General features: G+C 45.9%; 1 long non-coding RNA gene across 1 annotated transcript in view; it reads right to left on the bottom strand.

Moving 5' to 3' along the window:
- The window catches only part of LOC120958339 (uncharacterized), a 62,360-nt gene that overhangs the window by 18,891 nt on the left and 31,452 nt on the right, over positions 1-12,017 (bottom strand). The window contains exon 3 of the long non-coding RNA XR_007452670.1: positions 1,375-1,579. This is a non-coding gene — a long non-coding RNA (uncharacterized LOC120958339). The remainder of the gene's footprint in view (positions 1-1,374; positions 1,580-12,017) is intronic.

Consider the following 12,017-nt stretch of genomic DNA (forward strand, 5'->3'; position numbering starts at 1 on the left):
GATAAACCTCCGTTTAGGGAATCGCAGCCATACACTCCTGTACGTACTGTATGTAGACACACACACTCTAAAGCCACCAAATCCCTATTTTCTCCTCGAGCCATGAGCTGTGAACGATGTAGCTGCAACGTAAATGTAAACTTACGCCCTGTTTGCTTGCCTTCCCTCCACGCGTTACAATGCCTTCACCTGAAGGCCACCCATTTCTTTTTTCCCGGATATAGAAAGCGACTCACAGCGTTAGCACACGGCATAGTTGGTATAGTCGGTGGTTTGCTCACAAACACAAAAAGAGGAGAAAAACCCCCTATTCCACTCTCGGGGTTGCAATGAGGTGGCCATCACCCGGGACCGTATTCCGCCACGAAGCAAAGAGTAAGGTTATTTTCTCATTTTAACCACCAAATGCCACAACAGGCCCGCCACTACACCAGCCAGCCAGTGTGCACACAATGCGGGATATCTCCTCCGTTCCCCCCGTGCTTTCCGGTTGGCGTGTTGTAACGATGTGGTAGAATATGGGTCCCATCACTGCATCAAGCGAGTAACGTCCCTCGTTCAATGTTGCCATGCGTTGATGGGCATGCTATAGCAGACGATGATGGCGGCAGCGACGACGGCGTACGCTATGTTGCACTGAAAAGCAGAATTACGTTTTGCCCTTTTTCCCAGTCCCCAAGTGCAGCGGGCGGGTGCACCCGGCACGTATCCCGACGCCAGCAAAAATGTCACGTCAGGCGCGTGTGCATGATGCAAAAACTGCTAATCTCATCGGAAAATGTCTCTAGCGCGCGTGCGTTTGTGGGGCAGGGCTTTGCGCAGTCAATTGCAGGTCGTTAGAGGTTGGCTGAGCTTTCGATCCTGTACTCCCCCCTTCCATCCCCATTCAGCCTGCATTTGCATCTGTATCCGATTAAGCGCGGGAACGTTTTAAACCCTTCGTCGCTCGATTTACATATCAATGGATCGGGGGATGACTTTTTTTTTGCGATGCATCTACCCTTCGAAAAGTAACATCGAGGTGCAGTGATTCCAATCAGGATCAAGGGTGACCAACTTCCGGGGGCGCACAGAATTCGCGCAACTTGGTCAGCAGGACTAAAACATCGAGGCGGGAACTCTCTCTCTTTTCGGAAGCAATTAACTGCACAACCTTTTATCCGTTCCACCACGCTGTATCTCGCTCGACTTATTTCCCCATCAATGCTACGCGTCGCGGTAGTACCATAACTAGTTAAGCCTATCAGAACTTTTACATCTGGGTGGGCTGACGGCAGTGACGAAAAACGAACGAACAAAGACCACTTCTTTTACCCCCTTTTTGTTGTTTCCTTTAGTTAGTGGTATATGGAAAGGCTGATGACAATTACATACCTGTGACATGGTCCGCAAAATTGCAGCCCCAAACTGCAGTCCAGGACGCGCGCTGCTCGGTTGATGAATTTAGAAAAGCAAGTGATGTGATTGCCCACAGCCACGCACGTAAACTGGTGGTGAGAGTGCACTGTGTACATGGCGCAGTGGCGATGTTGATTCTCCGAAATTACAGCTGACTTTTGGTCACCACCACAGCCCGTACCTGTTTGGAGAGAAGGACGATAGAAAGAAAGAGAGAGATGAGAAATGAGGTGAAAATTTAAATACATGCATGCACGGGCTCTTGCACAAGCACAGAGTTCCGAAAACAACTGCTAGTTGTTGTTTGTGGTAAAGAAGGTAATACACGTAGAAGGAGTGTGCCTGACCAGACCAGGATGGTATGAAGTTAACCTTAGTTGGTAATGGTGCATTACACCGTGCTGTGTTGCAGACATGTAGCAAAGCATATACCGGTACCGGATTAGGCTACACTCTACAGGCGTCGAGAGGTCCTTCAGTGCCAATGGGCGACTTAATTGTACGTTATGGGTTATCGAGTGTTGCCAACGAGCCATGTAATTAACTAGTGACCGTAAGAAGGCAATGTGACTATCGTTCAGTAGTGCCAACTCCGCACTACTGTGGACGTGGACTTGGTTGCTTGGAAACGTTTGGATGTTTCAGTAAAGGTTGCACGGAAATTAGTCCTACGAGTTTTTAGACATTTGTTTGCCTTTACGATGGTAGAAAAATTCAATATTTATTCAATTTTATTGTTTTCACTGCTGCTACAAAGAACTACCAAAGTACAAAATTAATGTGCTTTATTCATAAATATTATCAAACAAAATTGATTTGCGATAAAAACTCCTAATAAAGTAAGTTTAGATATTTTGTTAGGATTGTGAAACAGAGTGGCTCCAATCCGTTTCCCTTAGATAACAAAAGATGCTCTGTAACGACTGTAATGTTATCAATCTAATATAAAATCTGCCAACAAAGATGTAGAGGGTGTTAAAATTATTAAAAGAAATGCTTGTAACAAAAGCTATATACTCCAATAATACATCGCGATAAAGCAACTGTTTAAAATTCAAGCTACTATTCTCCAATGCATTTATTTAACATTGTACCGATAATGAGAACACATATACAATTATTCTCCGCATGTCCAAAACCGAGACGAAAAAGAAATGTTTAATTGAAGGAAAATTGCATTAAGAAAATGGCCGAACCCCGTTCCCCCCGGGATAGGAGCCAAAGCAAAGGCCGAGCAAATTATGCTTAACGCTCACTTCGCTTCGTTTTATCATTATCGCACGGTTGTGTGTCGCAGTGGCAAATTAAAAGCAATCACAACCCTGCAATGCAGACGAGAGATTCCCGTTCTTTGGCTGCACTTTCCGCTCCGAAGCTGTCCTTTAAGCTTGCAACAACAAAAAAAAGGAACTGTTAAAACAGTGCTGGATATTCGCTTTTCCACCTAATCTCTAATTTGAATAGCTCCAGAGAATAGCCACCGACTGCGCCGAACAAACATTTGTTGTTTTTTTTCAAGCCACATCGTCACGAATAGCTCCAAAATAGACTGCGACGAAAGTGCGAGAGACTCACATTCTCAAATCCCCTTCCTAAATCCTCCTCTTCCTCCTGCGAATTCTACTTTGTTTGTTTGAAAAAATAAATTTCACCATTTTCGCTTCGGTTATGTGTGTGTGTGTGTGTCATTTTGTTTTCCACTTTCAAGCAGTTCGCGTTCGGTTTCGTGACCGTGTGCCGTGTGCCACAGAGACCACGACGGTGCCTTCTTCATCTACTACTAGCTCCCACTCACTCCCTTCCTGTCCCATAATTTGGTAATATTTATTTGGCCTCGTCACTCGACCGTGCCGAGTTTTTCACGCTTTTCCAGCTAACCTGACGGTGACTACCGCGCTACCTCTACCTCTTCTTCGTTCCCCGGTCGAGGTCGACACGCCATAGGAAGAGCACACCGACGAACAAGGATATTCTTTTATTTTCATCCACCATCTCTCTGTCTCTCTCTCTCTCTCTCTCTCTCTCTCTCTCTCTCTCTCTCTCTCTCTCTCTCTCTCTCTCTCTCTCTCTCTTCATCCCCGAGCGTCAGTCACGCAGAACATTATAGTCTGTGCACACACACACCCTGCTAGCCCGAGACCGATCACGGTTATTTCATTTTTGTCATAATGACGTTTTTTTCTTCTATTTTTATTTTCCCCTTCGGTCACACTCCCCGAAGCAATGCGCTTGAGAGGAGGGGGGTCAGGACGACGACTTGGTTCCTTAGCCGGTTCCTTCTAATTTAGAGCATGATTTTCCAGCTCACCTCCCTCGGTGTGGCGTGTAGCAATGGAGGGAGGGCGGGCTATAGTTTCACTGCGGCTGTTTTCTATGCTTTGCTACATAATCACGTAATTCCTTCCGCTTGGGCCAGTAAACAACATTAGCGTAATGAGAATTGTTAGCGAAAGCGGACGGTGCCACCGTCCGTATTGTGCTTTCTTTTCAACATTAACCGGTGCCGTGGGTTTTTTTTTCTCCTTTTTTTTTAGTTTCGTTTCGTTTTTGGTTAGCTGCTGAAGTGAAAATTTCGGAGTAATTGTTGGTGGTGGTCTAGGAAAATTAACTTCGCTAACAGCACACCAAGACCCCGGGTTGCTCGAGGTGGTCGAGTAGAGTACATTGACCATTAAAGAAGCACAAAAGCAGTACTCCAGTATTTTGTGGCGTGGAAGAAATGCACAACAACAACGAAAACACATCGTCTCTAGAGGCGTCAGCGTCATCACTGGACACTCTTGGGCACTCTTTCATTCCCGAAAGTGTTGCCGAATGCCACCCCACGTAAGCCAACCACGCGGTTAGGGAGTCAACTTCTTTTCCCGCTCATCGTCATCACCGTTTCGTTCGTTTTCCAACCACACAAGCACAGAGCGCGCACTGGATCTCTTTAATTAATTGCTTCTCAATTAAATTTAATTTCACACCGGAACGCGGACCCGGTGTCAACTAATAGAGAGGTGGAAGGGCGGACTATCGCACCTCGCAGAGCAGCAGGACGAACTCCGAACATCGTCCGGTACGACCACTGGCAGCAGCAAAGGAGCAAGCGTGTGCTCCAAAGTGAAATTATACGGTTATTGAGATCGAAAGTTCAGTGTCGAGCACGGTCGGTCTGGTAGTTCGTACACTCACCGTGTAGGCACGTTTGGCGAACACCGTCGAACATAATAATTCTACCAGCCATTGCAGGAGGAAATGGCGTGCGGTTTGTACAGGTGCTCCTAGAAAAAAGGGAGGGTTTTCTTTTCACGACGAGACTGAAGGCGCCCGTTCAGGCCCGTTTTCTCGGCAACGAGCACGATTACGGCCACGATGGTGCAGCAAATTGCAGCATCGACTGCTCTCTTATCCGTATCCTTGGCGCTTGCCAAGTGCTGCCGTCTGCCGCAAAACCGCAAAACGGTAATGCAGGGGATGCCCATAACGAGCCGCACTGTATATATCACTAAATCAACAATCACATACTCCTTCCGAAAATTGCGAGCTGCACTCTAATGTATGAGCAGGTACACCAGGGCTCGGATGTACTCCGAAACAGAAATGAAATGGCAAAGGGCGTGCCAATTTCAGAACGTGCCAACGCAAAACCCCATTCTCGTTTTGCACACTCCTGTGCCGTCTGCCGAATCGAACGAAAAGGGACGTCGTCGTCGTCGTCTGAGTTTGCACACTAGCTGCAGGCTGTCAATATGTCAAGAAGGATCCCCACCCCTCCCTGCCGCAAACAGCTCAACCCAGCGCTCAATCGACAAATGATGGCGTCTCTGCAGTTCGAGCGCCGGCAGGCTCGGCCCGGCCCGGGTGATTAATCATTTATTCAACGAAAGATCACTTCCGAAAATTATCCACCACGCGACGCTTCTGGATGCAAAACAAGGGCACCTGAGGGTGGTGGCGTGTCCAGGGAACAAGTGATTACTAATGGCCAGCGCAGGCAGGCAGGTAGGCAGGCTGGCTGGCTAGATGCAGGACCCAACTTCACCTGGTGCACAGATAGCCTTGGTGGTGGTGGTGATGGTGTTATTCCTAGTTCGGTTGTTTGTCATTCATTCTGACACGCCCGGACACACCGGTAGCCCGAGTTCGCCGAGCGCCTCTGACAATCGCTTTCCACGTTTCCACGGCAATCGAACTGATGAGAGTGAGAACATGAACATGGTTTCGTTGTTTGGTTTTGGATAGGACGTCCTGTTGGAATGCGCCACAATCATAATTCATTTTCTCGCTGGTCACTTTCGCAAATTAGTTTGCAACTCAGATCATGTTAATTAGCTCTTCGCTTTGTCTCTTGTGGCTCATACAACTCTTTCTCAACTTTAGCATGGATTGGTGCTGGCAACTGAGCCAACCCTTGTCCCTTAAGTCAACTGTCAATTGCATCCCGGACGAGATGATGATAAATTTAAAAGTGTGTATGTTTTTTTTAGAAACTGTGCTTTACCATAGAAAAAAACTTTATAACGCTTTATAACTTTATAACGCTGCCGCCGCCGCCGCAGCAGTTTCATTTTCACGTGTCAACGAACAAACTCATCAACCGGACCCAACCGGGTCGACTCCCTGTTTTTTCGCTTCTACCTACTCTACTGCTGGCGCTTTGTTTTTGTTTCCCCAGCCCCACAACTCGACACGATGACGGCTACGGCCATGCCGTTGTGGTTGGTTTTTTGGGCGGCTCTGTGTGAGTGTGCGCTTTCGCGTTCCATTAATTTCGATTCAAATGAAAGACAAATTATGTAGCTCGGCTTCATGGCAGTGACACTATCGCCACCACCAGCACCTCTACGAACTCAGTTGAATCACATAACAACAAAATACCACAACAACGACAAACGGCTCTCCAACGTATGGAGAGGAAGGTGTCTTGGGCTGCTGCTGTCATGCACCATAACAGCAAGCGCCACTAACTCCCGAAAAAGCTCGGAACAGCAAATGGCAAAACCACACAAACACACAGACACCCACTCCGTACTGGTGATAAATAGTGAATCACTTCAGCAATTTTGGAAAAGGGAGTGGAAGAGAAAATGCGTCTAGAAAGTTGCACAAGACGCAAACAAAAGGGCTGTGCAGTTGTGTGGCGTTTCACGAGTTTAGAAGTCTCTTTACCGAGCGAGCGTCTTCGCTCAGTTCTCTTACCACAAAATCTAGCCGAGCGGGAGGCCCGCTCTTTCCAATGGGACAACTTGGACCACCTTACTCCTCGCCCCAAGTGTTTGGGCACTGTAATTGAGCCACGATACTTGTTCTGCTCCGGTCGGACATGCTATGCTGCCTTCCTTAAAAGACACACCACAAGAGGGCACTCTGCCTGTGTGAGTGCTTCTCGTGACGATCCATTTACTCAAACCTGGGAAGCGAATTAGTGAGTTCGTCGCCTGAGCACAGGGAACCACACTTTTTTGTTGTGCGCTATTGCGCTATCTCTGCTCTCTATGGCGGTGCGTGCTCAAGATGATTCTAACAAGATTTCCTACTTGCGACCGGTTTCTTTTGCAGATCGACAGGAGGAAAACTTCTTGCTTGCCTCTGATAGTCAACACGAGGACGTTCACGAGTACGTCCAGGGACAGGTTGCGTACATCACTATCTGATTAGAACGTACGGCTGCAACGTCTCGGAAGCTGTGCGTCCTCCAGCTGGATGCGTATTTGTGTGTTTGCTTTGCCGACGAGACCGTGGATAAGAACCGGAGAGCATAATTGTGTTTGCCAAAGTTGATTCCTAGACAAATGCGTGCACAACACACGCACATACCGTACCCAACAGGTCGATTGGAGCTACTCAGACGACGCACGAACGACGACGAAGTGATACGCTTCTTGAGGTGGTTTGTCTTCATCAAATGCTATCACGTGCAGCGTGCGGTGCCGTATCCTTTGGATGATTAAATTAGATGCGGATAGTTGTAATCTCCCAAGCGTACCCCGGAGCAGTAGTTAATTAAGCTCAATGATATGCATACAAGTGAGTTGCTGTAGGCGCACCCCAGGGCGTATACTCGGTCTAGCGTTATACTAATTTCAAACATGATCTGCTCCATTTTACTGGAACGGGATAGCGTAAAATAATATTTAAATTTAAACTCTCCTGAGAAGAAAAACTGGAGCTTTTTCAAATTCACCTTAAGCACCGACATTGAAGTCTTCCAAGAGTGTGCCAAAAAAACGCCTTTTTTACACCAACATTTATTTCCATAATCTCAAAGTACGCCTGTTACCGCCATTTATCACGTGACAGAGCCTTCCAGAGCATTCAATGGCCCGTAAAAAAGCTCCAACTCCACCCCTGCACGAGTGCGTTCAGCACCACCACATCCACATATTCGCACATTGCGCTGTTGAATATTTTGCAGATAAAATTCGCTTTGCCCTTTTCCCTTCCACACCCGTCTCGATTGCGTCTTTCGCGGGGAGTTTGTTCGATCATTTGAAGCGAGATGCAAATTGTGGGAATTTATTCTCGCACAGGATAAATTATCCATTTCATTGCAAATGGCACCGTGCAGCAATCAAGCGAGCTGCAAGACACAGTTGGACGCAGGCGGTGGTGCAGGACACGCAAAACGAAAGGAACATCTTACACTGCTTCAACACTTCTCCACATCAAAGGAAGTTTTGGAGCAAGACATACATATAACTAGAGAGAGAGAGAGAGAGAGAGAGAGAGAGAGAGAGAGAGAGAGAGAGAGAGAGAGAGAGAGAGAGAGAGAGAGAGAGAGAGAGAGAGAAAGATAGTGAAAGAGTAAGATAAGTTGGGTGCTATCCTTCACAGCTCTCTGAAATCACTTAAATATCAATCCATATCCGCTTGAGCGTGGTTAGTGCGATGGAAAAACAAACAGACAGCACAGCAACCCCTATCTCGATCTATCTGTTTGCCTTTGCACGGTGAGATTGCCCTGATTGATACTGTGATCAAATCAGTTTGCATTTAATTAAAAACGCGCTGCGGACAACAAAACTAACCAACCACAGCAGGGATGGGGAAAAAGGGTCCAATTCAAAATTGGCTCAATCGATACTTTGTCGGCATTGATGACAGGGATTTATGACAAAAAATGGGATATATTATTTGTATACAGTTTTTTCTTTGCTTTGCTGACGTGGATGGTCAAATAAACAACCTCCACTCCACGTTGCTGTGCACAAAAAAAACCTGGCCAATCTATTTTGCCGATAATGTTCCTACTGCTCTTTTGGCACCCGACCGCTGCTGCTGCTGCATTCGATCGTGATTTGAATTCGCAATCCGTTCGACGCGAGCCGGGCTCTCCCGCAATTCATTATCGTCGGTGCTCAAAATCAACATAAACTAACCGGTCCCGCAGTACTCGCAGTTGGCAAACGGCGTACACACACAATGCGTTAAGCGCAAAATCTCGGCTGATGTTTGATGAAAGGGCTCTTCCATCCCCAGTACAGGACTTATATCCTCACGGCTTCGGGGGAGGTAGGAGCACGAGTAAAAAAAGCGTCACGCCCCACAGTACTCCCGGGAAATCGGGCGTGATTTGATGAGCAGCGGGACGGTACGTGATGAACGTGATATGAAAAATGTATATCACTAGCGTTAAACTAGCTTAGCAGGGCGAGAGGTTTGTGTACGGTAGGCAGAAACCCCAACACTGCCGGGGATGGATTAAACATAAGCATTAGAATCGATTGTGCCTCGAACCGATAGCAAAGGAGTGAGTCGATGGATGGAAAAATGACTTTTAAGCTGATTGCTGAAGCTAATATTGGGATGCTATGTAGTCATTTTGCTAGAGAATAGAGACTGTCCGACTTTCGTTGAACTGGAGCAGCGTTTGGCAAAGTGCGGCTCGCGAGCCTCTTTGATTTCGAGAAGGAGGCTCTTAGTCGTTTATATATTTCATAGAAATTTCACACATTTTTATTCTTGGATTATCTCTTTGTTTCTTCACATAGAACTCTACGAACATTTTTGTAGAATTTGGTAGCAAAGTTTGCCTACCCCGGAACTAGAGAAATTTCACGCCTTTTTGGCATTAACACATAGTTTTTTGAGATTTTTAAAGATATCGGTCTGTTTTTTTTTGTAGAGAAATGGCATTTTTTCAAATAAGTGGTAGTGGAAGTCTAAGGAACTGTCCAGAAAGCCTCCAAGTCACATGATAGGTGAAAATTTGAGGTATTCGACTTTAGGTGACCGCCACTGCATATGATACTTGATCTAGTTAATCTTTAAACATAACACGGTTTCAGGAAATCAATTCACAATACAAATAAAAGAAATGGAAAAATATACCCAATAATGAAAAAATAGCAAACAAAGAATAAACAATAAGAAATGTGCCCTTAAGTTTAGAGCTGAGACAAGAAATGTTAGCAATATTACCATTCTATAGGTTATGCTCTCTCGTTCTCTCTCACTAATCTTTTTAAAATTCGTTTACTACTACAATCCACCAAATTCTTTCTTCCTCTTCTGTTGTAATTTGAAGGCTCTACATTCTTTGGAGGATGCTTTCAATATCAAACGAAAATCATTCCAATGCCATCAAATTAGATAAAGATGATGGTGAGCGTTAACCTGCCAGAAACAGAAGCCGGCAAAGCGCGGAAAAGCCGCCCTCCGGAAAGCTCGCGCAGCAGCATTTTCTCATTACACTAAAAACCTACCCGGCGCTAAATCGCTGCCTTCAAGAAAGTGAAATGTAAACAGAGAACCGGGAACAGATCGAACGAACTTTGCAAAGCAAAACCGAGAATGAGATGAGAGTGACAGTTTTCCACCGGTCCGGGGAAAACTTTTACACATTTTCCAGCATACCAGCGGCACACGCCACATCAAACGCTCGGGCCGCTGTTCCCAAGGAGGCTAGGAAAATGGGCTAATTTTAACGATAGAAAATTGAAAACTCGACCCACAATCAGCGGGAGAGCGAAATTACTTACTTGCCACCCTGTCAGCCCCGCAGCGTCACACCCATCAGCGATTTAGGGAGAATTCCCATCACACCCATCTTACCCCTCCTGACCCACTCTCTTTCACCCCTTTTCCATCAGCCCTTTTCATCCACAGCCTACTAAAGCTCGATTATTTGAAATGACGCGTTTGAAGACGCGCGTTTTCCCGTTCGGTTCGGAAGGGAAAACGAGGCAGCGGGAAGTGGGTCGGTTTTTGGCCAACGAAAGCGAAACCCAATTGCTTCGTTTCAATGTTATGCAAACAAGAGAGCAGTTTAAGTAGTAGTAGAAAACAGTGGGCGGCTTTGTTGGTTGCGTTTTCTTTGCGCCCAGCGCTTCACGCCTCCTGCTGGTCAAATGGATTTCCGTTTTGGCCCGCAGCAACAGCACAGCGTCGAAGGTTTTTGTGTTTTAAGAAATGAAGGCACCGTTTTTGTGCTTTACTTTCTTTGTGCTGATGCTTTTTTTTGCCGCTTGGTTCTTGCGCTCAAAAGGATTTAATAAACCGGCGGAGGGAAACGAATTATTCCCCGCGCTTTCTGGAGCTATTCGTGGACACAACGTTAGGATTACGTCGTAGCGCCTGTCGGTAGCAATTTATCGTTGGAACCTGTGTCCTCGACCCGTCCCTGTGATGGTTTGGAAAGGATTGCAATTTTACGCTAACAGAATCAAACGGGCTCGATTTAAAGTGGAAAAACAAACAATGGAAGGCGATTCTATCCAATCAGCAGTCTGGTGGCGAGTGGTCCCAAAGTGCTAGGATAAAAATAATGCTGACCTAGGCGGGGCATATTCGTGTCACGAAATATCAATCAGAGTAAGTGGAGGCGAGTAAACTGTTTTTGGATCTTTATTTTATACAGAAAGTTAACAGTAAACAGAAATAAATACCGAACTTATTTGTAGTATAGATGAGTTAGTACAAAATATATCTTTCATAGTAAACCTACTAGACATACACATTGCATTAAATCATATAAGTCTATATCATTAAATCATATAAGATAACGCAAAGCGTGAGTTGTTACGTGAAAGGGATAATGGTAGTATATTAAATGCAAGAACAGAAAACAAACCAACAAAGCCCCACCGAATGATAATCCCGCAATAATCAAGCTCTGACCTTTATCATAAATCTTTCCCGTGACTCTCGACAGCAAATACCTTCGCTATGCCGGACTGGTGGGGGCAAGAGCCCACGGAGCATACCTGTGCACACACAACTAACTCGGCTGCAACTCCGAAAGTAATGTGAAGGAAACCAAGTCTTTTTCCTTTTGGCCCACAGAGTAAGAGCAATTTGGAGCAAGCCCCCATCATTCCCGGCACAGAGCTGGGCGCCGGCATTTTTGCGCGTGTATTAATCCACCATTTGGCAAGATTTATTGAAATGTCCTGCAGCCTTTTCCGGTTCCCATTTTTCGGGTACCACGACCGTGACCGGAAGTCTATTACCGGTAGAGCGAACAACAACAAAAAACGCACGATAAAATGGTGTGGATAAAATGGAGTACCGAAATTTCAACAATGTTGGTAGTTTTTTTCCTTTTGGTACACACACCAAGGGTTCGCTGAGGATATAAACAAACACACACCATTTCGCAACATTCATCTCTTCATAAATAAATTGCAAGACCT

The sequence above is a fragment of the Anopheles coluzzii genome, chromosome 3 (assembly GCF_943734685.1).
Source record: "Anopheles coluzzii chromosome 3, AcolN3, whole genome shotgun sequence".
In the NCBI taxonomy this organism is placed as follows: domain Eukaryota; kingdom Metazoa; phylum Arthropoda; class Insecta; order Diptera; family Culicidae; genus Anopheles; species Anopheles coluzzii.